Source organism: Petromyzon marinus, unplaced genomic scaffold, assembly GCF_048934315.1.
Source record: "Petromyzon marinus isolate PM22_M1 ecotype Great Lakes invasive population unplaced genomic scaffold, UKy_Petmar_22M1.pri1.0 PM_Scaffold_50, whole genome shotgun sequence".
Classification (NCBI taxonomy): domain Eukaryota; kingdom Metazoa; phylum Chordata; class Hyperoartia; order Petromyzontiformes; family Petromyzontidae; genus Petromyzon; species Petromyzon marinus.
In genome coordinates this window covers 182,394-199,418 of record NW_027423502.1, presented here as the reverse complement: position 1 = coordinate 199,418, position 17,025 = coordinate 182,394, and the positions used below count along the sequence as shown (strand labels likewise).

The 17,025-nt window shown below is 52.3% G+C and overlaps 1 long non-coding RNA gene across 1 annotated transcript; it reads left to right on the top strand.

Moving 5' to 3' along the window:
• The first annotated feature begins 751 nt into the window (after nt 1-751).
• LOC142923427 (uncharacterized) lies at nt 752-11,255 on the top strand. The gene is made up of 3 exons (XR_012940760.1): nt 752-2,142; nt 2,622-5,189; nt 6,782-11,255. It is a non-coding gene; the product is annotated as an uncharacterized LOC142923427 (long non-coding RNA).
• Nucleotides 11,256-17,025: the final 5,770 nt, after the last annotated feature.

The window sequence follows — 17,025 nt, the reverse complement described above, 5'->3', positions numbered from 1 at the left end:
ATACTCGCTCCCTTTAGAGCGGTCAGGGTGAGTGGGGGTTGTGCATCATACGTATCGGCGTTCCCTCCTCCACACAGCAGCCAGCCTCTGTCCACGGGGGAGAGTTGCTTGATCGCTCTCAGTGCTGCTCAGTGGCCACCTCTCTCCACTGCTGGATGAGCTGCGCGATCACGCTCGTGCTGGTTCGCTGACAGCAGTCTCTCTCCGCTGCTGGATGAGCTGCATCGGCACGCTCCCTCTCTCTGGGTGGAGAACTCGAACGTGCTCGTTGCTGGTTTGCTGAAAGCAGGTTTTTCTCCACTGCTGGATGACTCAAGTCGCACGTGCTCTTGCTCTGGTTTGCAGAAGCTCTTGCTTGGTGCATTGGTCGCTGTGCAGCTGGACTCAATGTTGAATAAACTTTCAGCAATACTCTTTCTTTCAGCTCTTTTAAAATCACACTCGGTGGCGCCTCACTACCTTGCGAGTCTTGCCAACGTCAGTGGGTAGCGACGGGGCCACTTTGGCCTCTGCTCGCCGCCCCTTGCTCTGCAGCTCGCCGGCTGGCGACCTGTTGCTCTCGTTCCCGATTTGAACTGCTCCTGAGCCGACCCACTGGTCGAACTCTCTCGCGTGTCGAACTGCCCCGAGTTCCGACCCCCCTGGTCGAACTCCCCGAGTTGAACTCCTCCGAGTCGAACTCCCCGAGTTCCGACCTCCTCCGAGTCGAACTGTCTCCCGAGAGTCGACCCCCCGGTCGAACTCTGGTGAGCCGACCCCCCCCCCCCCCCCCCCCGGTCGAACTGAGGTTTCAATGCTCAGGATCCTCTTTTTATGCCCAAAAATCCCTTCACTCGGATTCTGCCCACAAGGCGGGGTTTCTTTCGATTTTTGCTGTGTCAGGATTTGTCCGTATGTATCTGCGTCCGTGTGTGTGTCCGTACGTATGTCAGTGTGTGTCCTTGTGTGGATCACCCACGGTATATTCCGTTGTCATACACAAGTAAAACAATCAAATGTTATAAATTGTCTCGAAGGCGCCTCTCTGTCTGAGTGCACAACCTGGAGGGAGGGGCGATATTCCCTCCGACTTTCACCGACGCACAAAGAAATGGTTAAAAAGTTTTAAGTTAACATTTCATTTCATCAGAGTTCCACAGTTATGATTCTGTATTAATCCAAGGTCTGGGTCAGCTTCCCGTTGTGGTGTTTGACTCGTGTTTCCCCGAGCGTATACACACTCCTACCCCGCGCTGCGGGGATACAAAGACGGCCGGGATCTTCCTTTCTCTCCGACCCTGGGTTTAACATCGCCCTTTGCTTACGTTGCAGTTTTGCTGTGCGCTTGCATTTCTTTTCCTCTCTACTCTTACTTTAACCCGGCTTATTATTTGTGTATGGGTGGATTAGAGCATTCATGTTGACTTAGGAAAACCTGGTTGTTAGGCTTCGGGTCAAGTCGTATAGAAATTATTAAAATATGTAAATACATTTCATATTAATAGACGGGTGATGGTTACATTGACGTAGCTTGTGGCAGGGTTAAATTGAAGTGGGTGTGAAGATCAATAACTTTAGCCTACCCTGTCGTTAAATTCCGACTTTAAGTTACTTTAATAGTAATGCAGAACCAATTAGCTTTTTTGACTTAACTAGATCTAGGCTAACGCAACCTCCCAGTGACCCTGGCTTTGTGTTTACGTCAGCCCCTTGCAATCCGCTGCGCTCTGCTCTCTATCTGCTCCCTCTGACCCTGGGAGGGCTCTGAACGTAAAAATCGTGTTAGTGGGTCAAGGTAAATATGACCTCCACATGCCATGCTGAGGCCTGGTTTGGTGTTTTTATTCATTATTAAAATTAAAAGAAACAATAGAAATATGTATCTATATGTATTGAAAAAATACTTGTTAATATTAATATGGAAAGGGGGACATATACAACACCCTTCAGCAACGCCCCTCCTAGTGACGTGCAGTGCGAGGCCACTCCCCCGGAAGCCGCCTCCCACCCCTCCTCTTTGGGCGAACCCCACCTCCACCCCCAGCTTCTACTTCCACTTCCGGTTGGGGCAAATGACGGCGATGGCGGGAAAAATCTGAACCCTGTCTGGGCCTCCTCGAGGTCGACTCAGCCTGAAGATGCCGACACGTGGCTTTGTGTGAGGTGAGTCTGTGGGTGTCTGTGTGTGTCTGTGTGTGATGAGTCTGTGGGTCTCTGTGGTGAGTGTGTGGGTCTGTGTGTTGAATCTGTGGGTCTCTGTGTGGTGAGTGTGTGGGTCTCTGTATGGTGAGTCTGAGTCTCTGTGGGTGTCCACACGATGATGATGATGATGTTATCAGCCACTTGGTTGAGCTTCTTTCGTTTGTAATAGCCAGCGCTACGTAGCTCCTTACCTGGTAAAATGTATATCGTTCAGTTTAGTATTTGGGTCTCTGTATCTTTGTGGGTCTCTGTGTGTCTCTCTGGGTGTCTGTGGGTCTCTGTGGGTCTCTATGGGTCTCTATGCATATCTATGGATCTGTGTGTCTCTATGGGTCTCTATGTATTTCTATCTGTCTTTGTCTTTACGTTTCTCTGTGTATTTATATGGGTCTCTATGCATCTTTGTGGTTCTCTGTGTGTCTCCCACATCCCCCCACCAGGAACCCACCATCCGCACCACGAACTCACAACACGGATCCACACACTCACTACGCACCCACATCCTCACCACGGACCCACACACTCACCACGAACCCACAACACGGACTCACACACTCACCACGCACCCACATCCTCACCACGGACCCACACACTCTCCACAATCCCACAACAAGGACCCACACACTTACCACGAACCCACAACACGGATCCACACACTCACCAGGAACCCACAAAACTCACCTCGTCAATAGTTTCGCTCGGATAGCTTCAGCAGAAGTTATTCGAAAGGCGACGATGATGAAGCTGAAGCAGCTGAAGTTTAAGAAGCTGCCGTCTCCTTCATGCCCGTCTCGTACTCTGAGGAAGCACGTGGTGATTGCGATGTCACCGGTGCTGTCACAGTGCGAGGGATGTTACCACGCCCCCTTCAGCCACGCCCCTCCGAGTGACGTGAGAGTGCGAGGCCACGCCTCCGGAAGCCGCCTCCCGCCCCGCCTCTTTGGGCGCCACCCACCTCCACCCCCATCTACTTCCGCTTCCGATCGGGGCGAATGGCGGCGATGGCGGGAAAAATCTGAACCCTGTCTGGGCCTCCTCGAGGTTGGCTCAGCCTGAAGATGTCGACACGGGGCTTTGTGTGAGGTGAGTCTGTGGGTGTCTGTGTGAGTCAGTAGGTCTCTGTGTGAGGTGAGTCTGTGTGTCTCCGTGTGTGTCTGTGTGTGGTGAGTCTGTGGGTCTCTGTGTCTGTCTGTGTGAGGTGAGTCTGTGGGTCTCTGTGTGTGTCTGTGTGAGGTGAGTCTGTGGGTCTCTGTGTGAGGTGAGTCTGTGTGTCTGTGTGAGGTGAGTCTGTGGGTCTCTGTGTGTGTCTATGTGAGGTGAGTCTGTGGGTCTCTGTCTGTGGTGAGTCTGTGTGTGTCTGTGTGAGGTGAGTCTGTGGGTGTCTGTGTTAGGTGAGTCTGTGGGTGTCTGTGTGAGGTGATTTTGTGGGTCTCTGTGTGTGGTTAGTCTATGGGTCTCTGTGTGTGTCTGTTGTTGGTGAGTCTGTGGGTCTGTGTGTGGCGAGTCTGTGGGTCTCTGTGTGTGTCTGTTGTTGGTGAGTCTGTGGGTCTCTGTGGGTGTCTGTGCATGGTGAGTCTGTATGTGTCTTTGTGAGGTGAGTCTGTGGGTCTGTGTGTGGTGAGTTTGTGGGTCTCTGTGTGTGTCTGTGTGTGGTGAGTTTGTGGGTCTCTGTTTGAGGTGAGTTTGTGGGTGTCTGTGTGAGGTGAGTCTGTGGGTCTCTGTGTCTGTGTGAGGTGAGTTTGTGGGTGTCTATGTGTGGTGAGTCTGTGGGTCTCTGTGTGAGGTGAGTCTATGGGTCTCTGTGTGAGTCTGTGTGTGGTGAGTCTGGGTGTCTGTGTGTATCTGTGTGAGGTGAATTTGTGGGTCTCTGTGTGTGGTTAGTCTGTGGGTCTCTGTGTGTGTCTGTGTGAGGTGAGTCTGTGGGTGTCTGTGTGAGATGAGTCTGTGGGTCTCTGTGTGTTGTGAGTCTGTGTTTTTCTGTGTGAGGTGAGTTTGTGGGTGTCTGTGTAAGGTGAGTTTATGGGTCTCTATGTGTGTCTGTGTGTGGTGAGTTTGTGGGTCTCTGTTTGAGGTGAGTTTGTCGGTGTCTGTGTGAGGTGAGTCTGTGGGTCTCTGTTTGTGTCTGTGTGAGGTGAGTTTGTGGGTGTCTATGTGTGGTGAGTCTGTGGGTCTCTGTGTGAGGTGAGTCTATGGGTCTCTGTGTGAGTCTGTGTGTGGTGAGTCTGGGTGTCTGTGTGTATCTGTGTGAGGTGAATTTGTGGGTCTCTGTGTGTGGTTAGTCTGTGGGTCTCTGTGTGTGTCTGTGTGAGGTGAGTCTGTGGGTGTCTGTGTGAGATGAGTCTGTGGGTCTCTGTGTTGTGAGTCTGTGTTTTTCTGTGTGAGGTGAGTTTGTGGGTGTCTGTGTAAGGTGAGTTTATGGGTCTCTGTGTGTGTCTGTTGGTGGTGAGTCTGTGGGTCTCTGTGGGTGTCTGTGCATGGTGAGTCTGTGTGTGTCTTTGTGAGGTGAGTCTGTGGGTCTGTGTGTGGTGAGTTTGTGGGTCTCTGTGTGTGGTGAGTCTGTGGTTCTCTGTGTGTGTCTGTGTGTGGTGAGTCTGTGGGTCTCTGTTTGAGGTGAGTTTGTGGGTGTCTGTGTGAGGTGAGTCTGTGGGTCTCTGTTTGTGTCTGTGTGAGGTGAGTTTGTGGGTGTCTGTGTGTGGTGAGTCTGTGGGTCTCTGTGTGAGGTGAGTCTGTGGGTCTCTGTGTGAGTCTGTGTGTGGTGAGTCTGTGGGTGTCTGTGTGTATCTGTGTGAGGTGAGTCTGTGGGTCTCTGTGTGTTGTGAGTCTGTGTGTGTCTGTGTGAGGTGAGTTTGTGGGTGTCTGTGTAAGGTGAGTTTATGGGTCTCTGTGTGTGTCTGTTGGTGTTGAGTCTGTGGGTCTCTGTGGGTGTCTGTGCATTGTGAGTCTGTGTGTGTCTTTGTGAGGTGAGTCTGTGGGTCTATGTGTGGTGAGTCTGTGGGTCTCTGTGTGAGGTGAGTCTGTGGGCCTCTGTGTGAGTCTGTGTGTGGTGAGTCTGTGTGTATCTGTGTGAGGTGAGTCTGTGGGTCTCTGTGTGTGGTGATTCTGTTGTGGTTAGTCTATGGGTCTCTGTGTGTGTCTGTTGTTGGTGAGTCTGTGGGTCTGTGTGTGGCGAGTCTGTGGGTCTCTGTGTGTGTCTGTTGTTGGTGAGTCTGTGGGTCTCTGTGGGTGTCTGTGCATGGTGAGTCTGTATGTGTCTTTGTGAGGTGAGTCTGTGGGTCTGTGTGTGGTGAGTTTGTGGGTCTCTGTTTGAGGTGAGTTTGTGGGTGTCTGTGTGAGGTGAGTCTGTGGGTCTCTGTTTGTGTCTGTGTGAGGTGAGTTTGTGGGTGTCTATGTGTGGTGAGTCTGTGGGTCTCTGTGTGAGGTGAGTCTATGGGTCTCTGTGTGAGTCTGTGTGTGGTGACTCTGGGTGTCTGTGTGTATCTGTGTGAGGTGAATTTGTGGGTCTCTGTGTGTGGTTAGTCTGTGGGTCTCTGTGTGTGTCTGTGTGAGGTGAGTCTGTGGGTGTCTGTGTGAGAAGAGTCTGTGGGTCTCTGTGTGTTGTGAGTCTGTGTTTTTCTGTGTGAGGTGAGTTTGTGGGTGTCTGTGTAAGGTGAGTTTATGGGTCTCTGTGTGTGTCTGTGTGTGGTGAGTTTGTGGGTCTCTGTTTGAGGTGAGTTTGTCGGTGTCTGTGTGAGGTGAGTCTGTGGGTCTCTGTTTGTGTCTGTGTGAGGTGAGTTTGTGGGTGTCTATGTGTGGTGAGTCTGTGGGTCTCTGTGTGAGGTGAGTCTATGGGTCTCTGTGTGAGTCTGTGTGTGGTGACTCTGGGTGTCTGTGTGTATCTGTGTGAGGTGAATTTGTGGGTCTCTGTGTGTGGTTAGTCTGTGGGTCTCTGTGTGTGTCTGTGTGAGGTGAGTCTGTGGGTGTCTGTGTGAGATGAGTCTGTGGGTCTCTGTGTTGTGAGTCTGTGTTTTTCTGTGTGAGGTGAGTTTGTGGGTGTCTGCGTAAGGTGAGTTTATGGGTCTCTGTGTGTGTCTGTTGGTGGTGAGTCTGTGGGTCTCTGTGGGTGTCTGTGCATGGTGAGTCTGTGTGTGTCTTTGTGAGGTGAGTCTGTGGGTCTGTGTGTGGTGAGTTTGTGGGTCTCTGTGTGTGGTGAGTCTGTGGTTCTCTGTGTGTGTCTGTGTGTGGTGAGTCTGTGGGTCTCTGTTTGAGGTGAGTTTGTGGGTGTCTGTGTGAGGTGAGTCTGTGGGTCTCTGTTTGTGTCTGTGTGAGGTGAGTTTGTGGGTGTCTATGTGTGGTGAGTCTGTGGGTCTCTGTGTGAGGTGAGTCTGTGGGTCTCTGTGTGAGTCTGTGTGTGGTGAGTCTGTGGGTGTCTGTGTGTATCTGTGTGAGGTGAGTCTGTGGGTCTCTGTGTGTTGTGAGTCTGTGTGTGTCTGTGTGAGGTGAGTTTGTGGGTGTCTGTGTAAGGTGAGTTTATGGGTCTCTGTGTGTGTCTGTTGGTGTTGAGTCTGTGGGTCTCTGTGGGTGTCTGTGCATGGTGAGTCTGTGTGTGTCTTTGTGAGGTGAGTCTGTGGGTCTATGTGTGGTGAGTCTGTGGGTCTCTGTGTGAGGTGAGTCTGTGGGTCTCTGTGTGAGTCTGTGTGTGGTGAGTCTGTGTGTATCTGTGTGAGGTGAGTCTGTGGGTCTCTGTGTGTGGTGATTCTGTTGTGGTGAGTCTGTGGGTCTCTGTGTGTGTCTCTCTGGGTGTCTGTGGGTCTCTGTGGGTCTCTCTGGGTCTCTATGGGTCTCTATGTATATCTATGGATCTGTGTGTCTCTATGGGTCTGTATGTATTTCTATGGGTCTTTGTCTTTACGATTCTCTGTGCATTTATATGGGTCTCTATGCATCTTTGTGGTTCTCTGTGTGTCTCCCACATCCCCCACCAGTAACCCACCATCCGCACCACGAACCCACAACATGGACCCACACACTCACCAGGAACCCACAAACTCACCTCGTCAATAGTTTCGCTCGGATAGCTTAAAGCAGAAGTTGTTCGAAAGGCGACGATGATGAAGCTAAAGCAGCTGAAGTTTAAGAAGCTGCTGTCTCCTTCACGCCCGTCTCGTACGCTGAGGAAGCACGTGGTGATTGCGACATCACCGGTGCTGTCACAGTGCGAGGGACGTTACCACGTACCCTGCAGCCACGCCACTCCGATTGAAAGTGCCAGTGCGAGACCACGCCCCCAGAAGCCGCCTCACGCCCCGCCTCTTTGGGGGCCCCCCACCTCCACCCCCAGCTTCTACTTCCGCTTCCGGTCGGGGCGAATGGCGGTGATGGCATGAAAAATCTGAACCCTGTCTGGGCCTCCTCGAGGTCGGCTCAGCCTGAAGATGCCGACACGGGGCTTTGTGTGAGGTGAGTCTGTGGGTATCTGTGTGAGTCTGTGGGTCTCTGTGGTGAGTGTGTGGATCTGTGTGTTGAGTCTGTGGGTCTCTGTGTGGTGAGTGTGTGGGTCTCTGTATGGTGAGTCTGAGTCTCTGTGGGTGTCTATACATTTCCACACGATGATGATGATGTTATCAGCCACTTGGTTGAGCTTCTATCGTTTGTAATAGTCAGCGCTACATAGCTCCTTACCTGGTAAAATGTATATCGTTCAGTTTAGTATTTGGGTTTCTGTATCTTTGTGGGTCTCTGTGTGTGTCTCTCTGGGTGTCTGTGGGTCTCTTTGGGTCTCTGTGGGTCTCTATGGGTCTCTATGGGTCTCTATGCATATCTATGGATCTGTGTGTCTCTATGGGTCTCTATGTATTTCTATGGGTCTTTGTCTTTACGATTCTCTCTGTATTTATATGGGTCTCTATGCATGTTTCTGGTTCTCTGTGTGTCTCCCACATCCCCCCACCAGGAACCCACCATCCTCACCACGAACTCACAACACGGACTCACACACTCACCACGCACCCATATCCTCACCATGGACCTACACACTCACCACGAACCCACAACACGGACCCACACACTCACCACGCACCCACATCCTCACCACGGACCGACACACTCTCCACAATCCCACAACAAGGACCCACACACTTACCACGAACCCACAACATGGACCCACACACTCACCAGGAACCCACAAAACTCACCTCGTCAATAGTTTCGCTCGGATAGCTTCAGCAGAAGTTGTTTGAAAGGCGACGATGATGAAGCTGAAGCAGCTGAAGTTTAAGAAGCTGCCGTCTCCTTCATGCCCGTCTCGTACTCTGAGGAAGCACGTGGTGATTGCGACGTCACCGGTGCTGTCACAGTGCGAGGGAGGTTGCCACGCCCCCTTCAGCCACGCCCCTCCGAATGACGTGCAAGTGCGAGGCCACGCCCCCGGAAGCCGCCTCCCGCCCTTCGTTCGGCGACCCCCACCTCCACCCCCAGCTTCTACTTCCGCTTCCGGTCGGGGCGAATGGCGGCGATGGCGGGAAAAATCTGAACCCTGTCTGGGCCTCCTCGAGGTCGGCTCAGCCTGAAGATGCCGACACGGGGCTCTGTGTGGGGTGAGTCTGTGGGTCTCTGTGTGTGTCTATGTGAGGTGAGTCTGTGGGTCTCTGTGTGTGTCTGTGTGAGGTGAGTCTGTCGACACTTCACGTGGCCTCAAAGTGCACATGACCTGGCACAAGCGTCTTGTCACTTAGTGGCGAATGGCGGTTGTTGTTTTTGTTGGTGTCTGTGTGAGTTTGTGGGTCTCTGTGTGATGAGTCTTTGGGTCTCTGTGTGGTGAGTGTGTGGGTATCTGTGTGGTGAGTCTGTGGGTCTGCGTGGGGCGAGTGTGGATATCTATGTGAGGTGAATCTTTGGTTCTCTCTGTGTTGTGAGTGTGTGGGTCTCTGTATGGTGAGTCTGAATCTCTGTGGGTGTCTATACATTTCCACACGATGATGATGATGATGATGTTATCAACAACTTGGTTGATAACATCATCTGTGGGTCTCTGTGTGGTGAGTGTGTGGGTTTCAGTGTGGTGAGTGTGTGGGTCTCTGTTTGGTGAGTGTGTGGGTTTCAGTGTGGTGAGTCTGTGGGTGTCTATACATTTCCACACGATGATGATGATGATGTTATCAGCCACTTGGTTGAGCTTCTATCATTTGTAATAGCCAGCGCTACATAGCTCCTTACCTGGTAAAATGTATATCGTTTAGTTTAGTATTTGGGTCTCCTTGTATCTTTGTGGGTCTCTGTGTGTGTCTCTCTGGGTGTCTGTGGGGCGCTGTGAGTCTCTATGGGTCTCTATGTATATGTATGGATCTGTGTGTCTCTATGGGTCTCTATGTATTTCTATGGGTCTTTGTCTTTACGATTCTCTGTGTATTTATATGGGTCTCTATGCATCTTTGTGGTTCTGTGTGTGTGTCTGTGGGTCTCTGTGGGTCTCTATGTATGACTATGGGTCTCTGTGTATCTCTGGATCTCTGTGTGTATCTATGGGTCTCTGTGTATCCCTGGATCTCTGTGTGTCTCTATTGGTCTCAATGTATCTGCATGGGTCTCTGTGTGTCTCCATGTGTCTCTGTGTATCTATGGATTTCTGTGTGTCTCTATCGATCTCTACGTATTTGTATGGGTCTCTATGGGTCACTATGTTTACTATTGGTCTCTATGTGTCTGTATGGGTCACTATGTATCTCTATAGGTCCCTGTCGAACTCTATGTATCCCTTTCGGACTCCATGAATCTCTTTGTATCTCTATGGTTTTCTGTGTGTCTCTATGTGTCTCTGTGTATCTATGGATCATTGTGTGCCTCTTTCGATCTATATGTATCTCTATGGGTCTCTATGTATCACTATGGGTCTCTATGTATTTCTATGGGTCTTTCTGTGTCGCTATGGGTCTTTGTGTGTCCCTATCGGTTTCTATGTATCACTATGGGTCCCTGTGTGTCTCTGGATCTTTGTGTGTCTTAATGGGTCTCTACGTATCTCTATGGGTCTCTGTGTTTCTCTATGGATCTCTGCGGGTCTGTGTCTCTGTGTATTCCTTGATCTCTGTTTGTCTCTATTGGTCTCTATGTACAGTGAGGAAAAAAGTATTTTATCCCCTGCTGATTTCATACGTTTGCTCACTGACAAAGAAATGATCAGTCTATAAATGTAATGGTAGGTTTATTTGAACAGTGAAAGACAGAATAACAACAACAAAATCCAGATAAACGCATGTCAGATATCTTATAAATTGATTTGCATTTTAATGAGGGAAATAAGTATTTGACCCATCTGCAAAACATGACAGTACTTGGTGGCAAAACCCTTGTTGGTAATCACAGAGGTCAGACGTTTCTTGTAGTTGGCCACCAGCTTTGCACACATCTCAGGAGAGATTTTGTCCCACTCCTCTTTGCAGATCTTCTCCAAGTCATTAAGGTTTCGAGGCTGATATTTGGCAACTCGAACCTTCAGGGAAATAAGTTTTTGACCCCCTAGTTATTTCAATGCTAAATTCTCCTGTGTGATTTGTACTAGGTGACTCTGTGAATGTGTATGCTTTGACTTTAACATAGCCATTTCTGTGACCAGTCACAAGCTAATCACTCAGCTATTTCAATGCTAAATTCTATGCTAATTCCTTTGTCAAGGCGCTCTGTTTCTTCTCACACAGCTTAAAGGTCGCGATCTGAACTTGGCTTTGTTCGCTCCAGCTCTGTCCTCCAGACAGTCTCGTCCCTTCAACTGATGAAGGCCGCTTGTGTTGTGGCCGAAACGTCAGGAGAATTTTCTTGTGTTATTTTATTTTATCAATGTATTATTTTATTCTCATTCTATATATACTGTATTCTAAATTGTCTTACGGTTGTTATTGTTTGACTTGCATCCCACTGGGATTTTTGCACACAGCGTTGATATGCGGTGCTTTTTCTGGAAGACTGCGTTTTTTCCTGGATTTTTCTGTTGCGCGTAGTCACTTTAAGACGTTTATTGTTCATGTTTTTGTTTGTTGTGGTTGCACCCGAATCAAGAATCGAATGCCTCACAGGGCTATACCTAATAAATGAACTGAAAAATCGGTCTCTGTGTCTCTATGGATAAGCGTGGTTTCTTATGCGAACTGGGGAATTTGGTGGGCGCTTAACTTGGGAGCCTATGGGAGCTCTATGGGAGTTTGCCGGCGAGGGCGATTGTAATGTGCAGTGCGGATTGGTAGGGAAGCTTACGTCATGTAGGGAATGTGGAGGGGGGTAACGTGAGAGCCTATGGGAGCTCAATGGGTCGCTGCTGGCAGGAGGTCACGGGACAGACCCAGCAGGTGCCATGGGTTGACTGCTGTGCCACGCTAGGTACAGGAAGCGGTCACGGGACAGACCCAGCAGGTGCCATGGGTTGACTGCCGTGCCAGGCTAGGTACAGGAAGCGGTCACGGGACAGACCCAGCAGAGGCCATGGGTTAACTGCCCTGCCAGGCTAGGTACAGGAAGAGGTCACGGGACAGACTCAGCAGGTGCCATGGGTTGACTGCTGTGCCAGGCTAGGTGCACTTGGAGGTCACAGGACAGACCCAGCAGGTGCCATGGGTTGACTGCCGTGCCAGGCTAGGTACAGGAAGAGGTCACGGGACAGACTCAGCAGGTGCCATGGGTTGACTGCTGTGCCAGGCTAGGTGCAGGAAGCGGTCACGGGACAGACCCAGCAGGGGCCATCGGTTGACTGCCCTGCCAGGCTAGGTACAGGAAGAGGTCACGGGACAGACTCAGCAGGTGCCATGGGTTGACTGCTGTGCCAGGCTAGGTGGAGGAGGAGGTCACGGGACACACCCAGCAGGTGCCATTGGTTGACTGCTGTGCAAGGCTACGTGCAGGAGGTCACGTGACAGACCCAGCAGGTGCCATGGGTTGACTGCTGTGCCAGGCTAAGTGCATCTGACGACAAACATCTGGGCAGTTCACCACCATTGGTTGAAGCAGAGCCTGTCTCTTGCTTCTGCTGATGAGACACGGAGCTGGGCAGACTCCAAATGCACAGCATCAGCAGGCATCGTCAGGGTCGGGATGGAACCCACGACCTCCTGTATACCAGGCGAGGTAGTTAACATCTCCCGGCCACTGTGATGATGAGAGAGAGAGAGGCATAGACTCCAAATATACAGCAGCAGGCATCGTCAGGGTCAGGATCGAACCCATGACCTCCTGTATACCAGGCGAGGTAGTTAACATCTCATCAGGGCCGGGATCGAACGCACGACCTCCTGCGTACCAGGCGAGGTAGTTAACATCTCATCAGGGTCGGAATTGAGCCCACGACCTCCTATGTACCAGGCGAGGTAGTCAATATCTGGATCCAAATTACCTGAGACCCCAGGCAGCAGCAACTCGCCACAACAAACACAACTGCAACGTTCTGTTGAGTCCGCTTATTTATTAACAACAATCGATAAACAATGGTCTAGATATATATGTACACATTACATTATAACTTATTTTGTATCTCTATCCTCTTCACACGTGCACGTGGCTAGGCTGGCTGTAGTCCATTGTGTGGTGAGTGTGGGTGGTGAGTGTGTGTGGTGAGTGTGGGTGGTGAGTATGGGTTGTGTGGGTGGTGAGTGTGGGTGGTGTGGGTGGTGAGTGTGGTGAGTGTGGGTGGTGAGTGTGGGTGGTGAGTGGGTGGTGAGTGTGGTGAGTGTGGGGGGTGAGTGTGGGTCGTGAGTGTGGGTGGTGAGTGCGGTGAGTGCGGTGAGTGCGGTGTGTGGTGGTGGTGGTGCTGCTGCTGCTGCTCGTGGTGGTGGTTGCACCGATTCCACCACCACCACTTCGCTACTCTGCTGTGGGCCGTCCACCACAGCGGAGCAGGCGGCCGAAGAGCGAGCGGAGCGCCCTGCGCACACGCGCCAGAACCCCTCGCTCCCTCTCCTCCTCTTCCTTCTCTTCCTCCTCCTCCTCTTCATCCTCCTCCTTCTCTTCATCCTCCTTCTCCTCTTTATCCTCCTCGTCGTCATCCTCCTCCTGCGTCTCCACCACCTCCGTCCTCTCTCCAAAGGTCTGGGTGAGCAGTGACGATGGTGATGGGAGCTTCTCCTCCGGCTCCGCTCTGTGGAGAGAGGCAGCAACACCACAGCAGCACATCATCGTCATCATCGTCGTCATCATCATCATCGTCATCATCATCGTCATCATCATTGTCATCGTCGTCGTCATCATCGTCATTATCATACCCACAGAGACCCATAGACCTACAGAGACCCATACTCATAGCGACCCATACAGACCCATATTCATAGAGACCCATACTCATAGAGACCCATACAGACCAATGCTCATACAGACCCATAGACTTACAGAGACCCATCCTCATAGAGACCCATACAAACCCACAGAGACCCATACTCATAGAGACCCATACAGACCAATGCTCATACAGACCTATAGACCTAGAGACCCATCCTCATAGAGACCCATACATACCCACAGAGACCCATACTCATAGAGACCCATACAGACCAATGCTCATACAGACCCATAGACCTACAGAGACCCATACTCATGTAATGAGAGCGCCATCTCCTGTATTATATGGGGTGTGGTGTGATATGCAGTTATGGGTTATCTCGGGGAAGGATTACATCGAGGCCAAAGGTAATGGGGCACAGCCACCCGGGAAGCCTCTGGAACGCTCCCAAAGGTTCCATGAGAGGCGTGGCCAGAGGCGGAATTTAGTCGCCGGGGAGCGAATATAAGCGGGGGCCGGAGCAAGGTGCGGGGTCGGTGTGTGAAGAATCAAGAGGAGCTTCCCGTCGCCGCCGCTGCTCCGCCATCTCCATGGGCCACGTGGCGGCTCGACCTTCAGCCACTCAGCCGCTCCCTAGCCAGCGCCGTCAGCCAGCGGCGTGCTAGAGAGTGGGGCGAGCGCCAAGTGGCGCAGGGCAGCGAAGCCGCTTGGGGGGCCATGCATCCGTGGTGCGAGTGACAAGAGACGAGTAGACAGCCAACTGTACCGAAGTTTTATTAATAAACGTTTCAAGTTCTTATCGTGTTGGAGCCACTCATTACACTCACAGAGACCCATACTCAGAGACCCATACAGATCTACAAAGACCCATACTAATAGAGACCTATACAGACCCATACTCATAGACCCATATTCAGAGACGCACAGAGACCCATACTAATAGAGCCCATACAGACCCCAGAGACCCATACTCATAGAGACCCATACAGACCCTGAGGCCCATAATCACAGAGACGCATAGACCCACAGAGACCCATAGACCCACGTAGACCAGAAGCGACTTGGCCATCTCGAATGATAGCCGAATCAAGTGGGCAGATAACATCATCATCATCATCTTCATCGCGTGGACATTCATAGCGGCAGTCAAATACTCGAAGTGCATGATGCCGATTCTCAACGTGGAGGGGAAAATCCTGAGGACCCTGAGAAGAATCCACGCGGTGACCACGTGGACAGAAACGCAGACTGCAAATATACAGCAGCAGCTGGCATCGTCAGGGTCGGGATCGAGCCCACGACCTCCTGTATTCCAGGAGAGGTAGTTAACATCTCATCAGGGCCGGGATCGAACGCACGACCTCCTGCGTACCAGGCGAGGTAGTTGACGTCTCATCAGGGTCGGGATCGAGCCCACGACGTCCTGCGTACCAGGCGAGGTAGTTAACGTCTCATCAGGATCGGGATTGAACCCACGACCTCCTGCGTATCAGGCGAGGTGGTTAATATCTCATCAGGGTCGGGATCGAACCCACGACTTCCTGCGTAGCAGGCGAGGTACACAGAGAGAGGCTCACCGTGGCTCAACAGCTGCAGATCCCTGCACAGGAGTGGTGCCACCGCTGCTGCTGATGCTGATGGTGGCCCAGTTGGTGGTGTCGGCCCAGCTGGTGGTGGTGGCTCGGATGGTGGTGGTTGTGAGGGTGGCCTCGCTGGCGGTGAGGGTGGCCTCGCTGGTGGTGGTGGCCCGAGTGACGGTGGTGGCCCGAATGGTGGTGGTGGTGGGGTTGGCCTCGCTGGCAGTGGGGGTGGCCTTGCTGCTGGTGGTGGCCTCGCTAGCGGTGGAGGTGCCCCTGATGGTGGTGGTGGTGGCGCGGATGGTGGCATTGGTGGGGGTGGCCCTTCTGGTAGTGTCCCGGGTGGTGGTGGTGGTGGTGGTGGTTTGGAGCCAGCTGTGAGCCAGCGCCTGCTCAGGCGTCATCCGAAGATTCGGATCCCATCTATTGGGAGACGCACGGGGAGGGAGGGGAGGGATGTGGGAGACACACACGTGGTGAGAGGAGCATGGTGAGATGATTTGACAGGGTGGGAGGTGGGGGGAGAGTGGGGAGATGGCGGCGTGGGGGGAGAGATGGAGAGGGTGGGAGGGAGTGGTGGTGGGTGGTGAGTGGGTGGCAAAGCTGTCAACCCGTACGGTTTATTAAATATTCTTGTGCAGGGAAATTGTGTTTTCAGGTCCGTACGGAGTGCAGCCCTTTCCATTCTGGGTAACAACAATAATTCGTGTCTATTTGTTTGTTTGTCCCTTGTGATGGGATTTTGCAGGATGAACGTTGAGATTTATAAGGGTCACGGGGTGACCAATAATGTTGTGTCTGTAGTAAGGTAGGGCAGTGATAAGGTGTTGACAGGTATGGGGTGGTGAGTGGGGGTGAGTGAGTGGGGGTGAGTGGTGTGGGGATGAGTGAGGGTGAGCGAGGGGTGAGTGTGGTTCGTACTGCAGGCAACGGCTGACGAAGTCCACCAGCTGAGGGTGGTGGCCCTGCAACGCGCGGTGCAGAGGAAGGCTTCCCGGTGGCTCCTGCTTGGACAGGTTGTAGGGGAGGCCCTCAGGGTCTGCAGAGACAAAGAGACGCACGCAGAGTCACCAACCACCACGTCGCCCACATACCCGCTCATCCACTTACCTACCCACCTACCTATAGACCGACATACCCACCAACCCACACACCTGCCCACTTACCCACCTACCCTCACACCGACCAACTCACCCACCCACCTATGCACTTACCCACCTACCTATCCAGTCGCCCACATACCTACCTACATATCCACTCACCCACCTACATACCCACTCTCCCACTCACTAACCCACCCACTCACCGACCCACCCACCTACCCACCCGCTCACTCACCCACCCACCTATGCTTCCTAACGACTGTTACAAAGATCCCCAACCCCCACCCCACCCCCCACCTCCGGGATAATTAGAGCCCCCCCCCCCCCCCACAATAGAACCCTATAAGAGCCTCACTGCCACCCCCCATCTAACAAAACGGAATGGGTCACGTCGCTGGCGCCAGCCGGCCCGAGCCTTTGACTCACCAAAGTAAGTTGTCTTGTTAGGTGCTTCGTCCACCATCTTTTTCGGGGGCATGCCCAGGATCTGCGCACGGTTTCGGACGAAGACAAAAGGAGGAGAGGAGGGGTTACAGCCGGTGTAGCCTCAGCTTGCCCATTGGGGCAAGTGCCGTCTGTCAGCAGTGAGTAGTGGTGGAGGCAGCGCCTGTCGAGGCCGGCACTGTGTACAAAGACAACAATCCCTCCCTCTCCTTATTAGACTCATCTCATTGCTAGGGCAAGCGCTGTTAGTAGCGAGCAGCACCTATGAAGGCCAGCACTGTTTACAAATACAACAATCTCCCCTTCCCCGTATTAGCCTCATCTCATTGCTGGGGCAAGTGCTGATTCATCGCAAGCAGCACCTATAAAGGCCAGCACTTTGTACAAAGACAACAATCCTCCCCCCGTCCACGTCTAAGCCTTATCTGATTGCTGGGGCAAGTGCTGTTAGTCGCGCGCAGCACCTATGAAGGCCGGCACTGTGTACAAA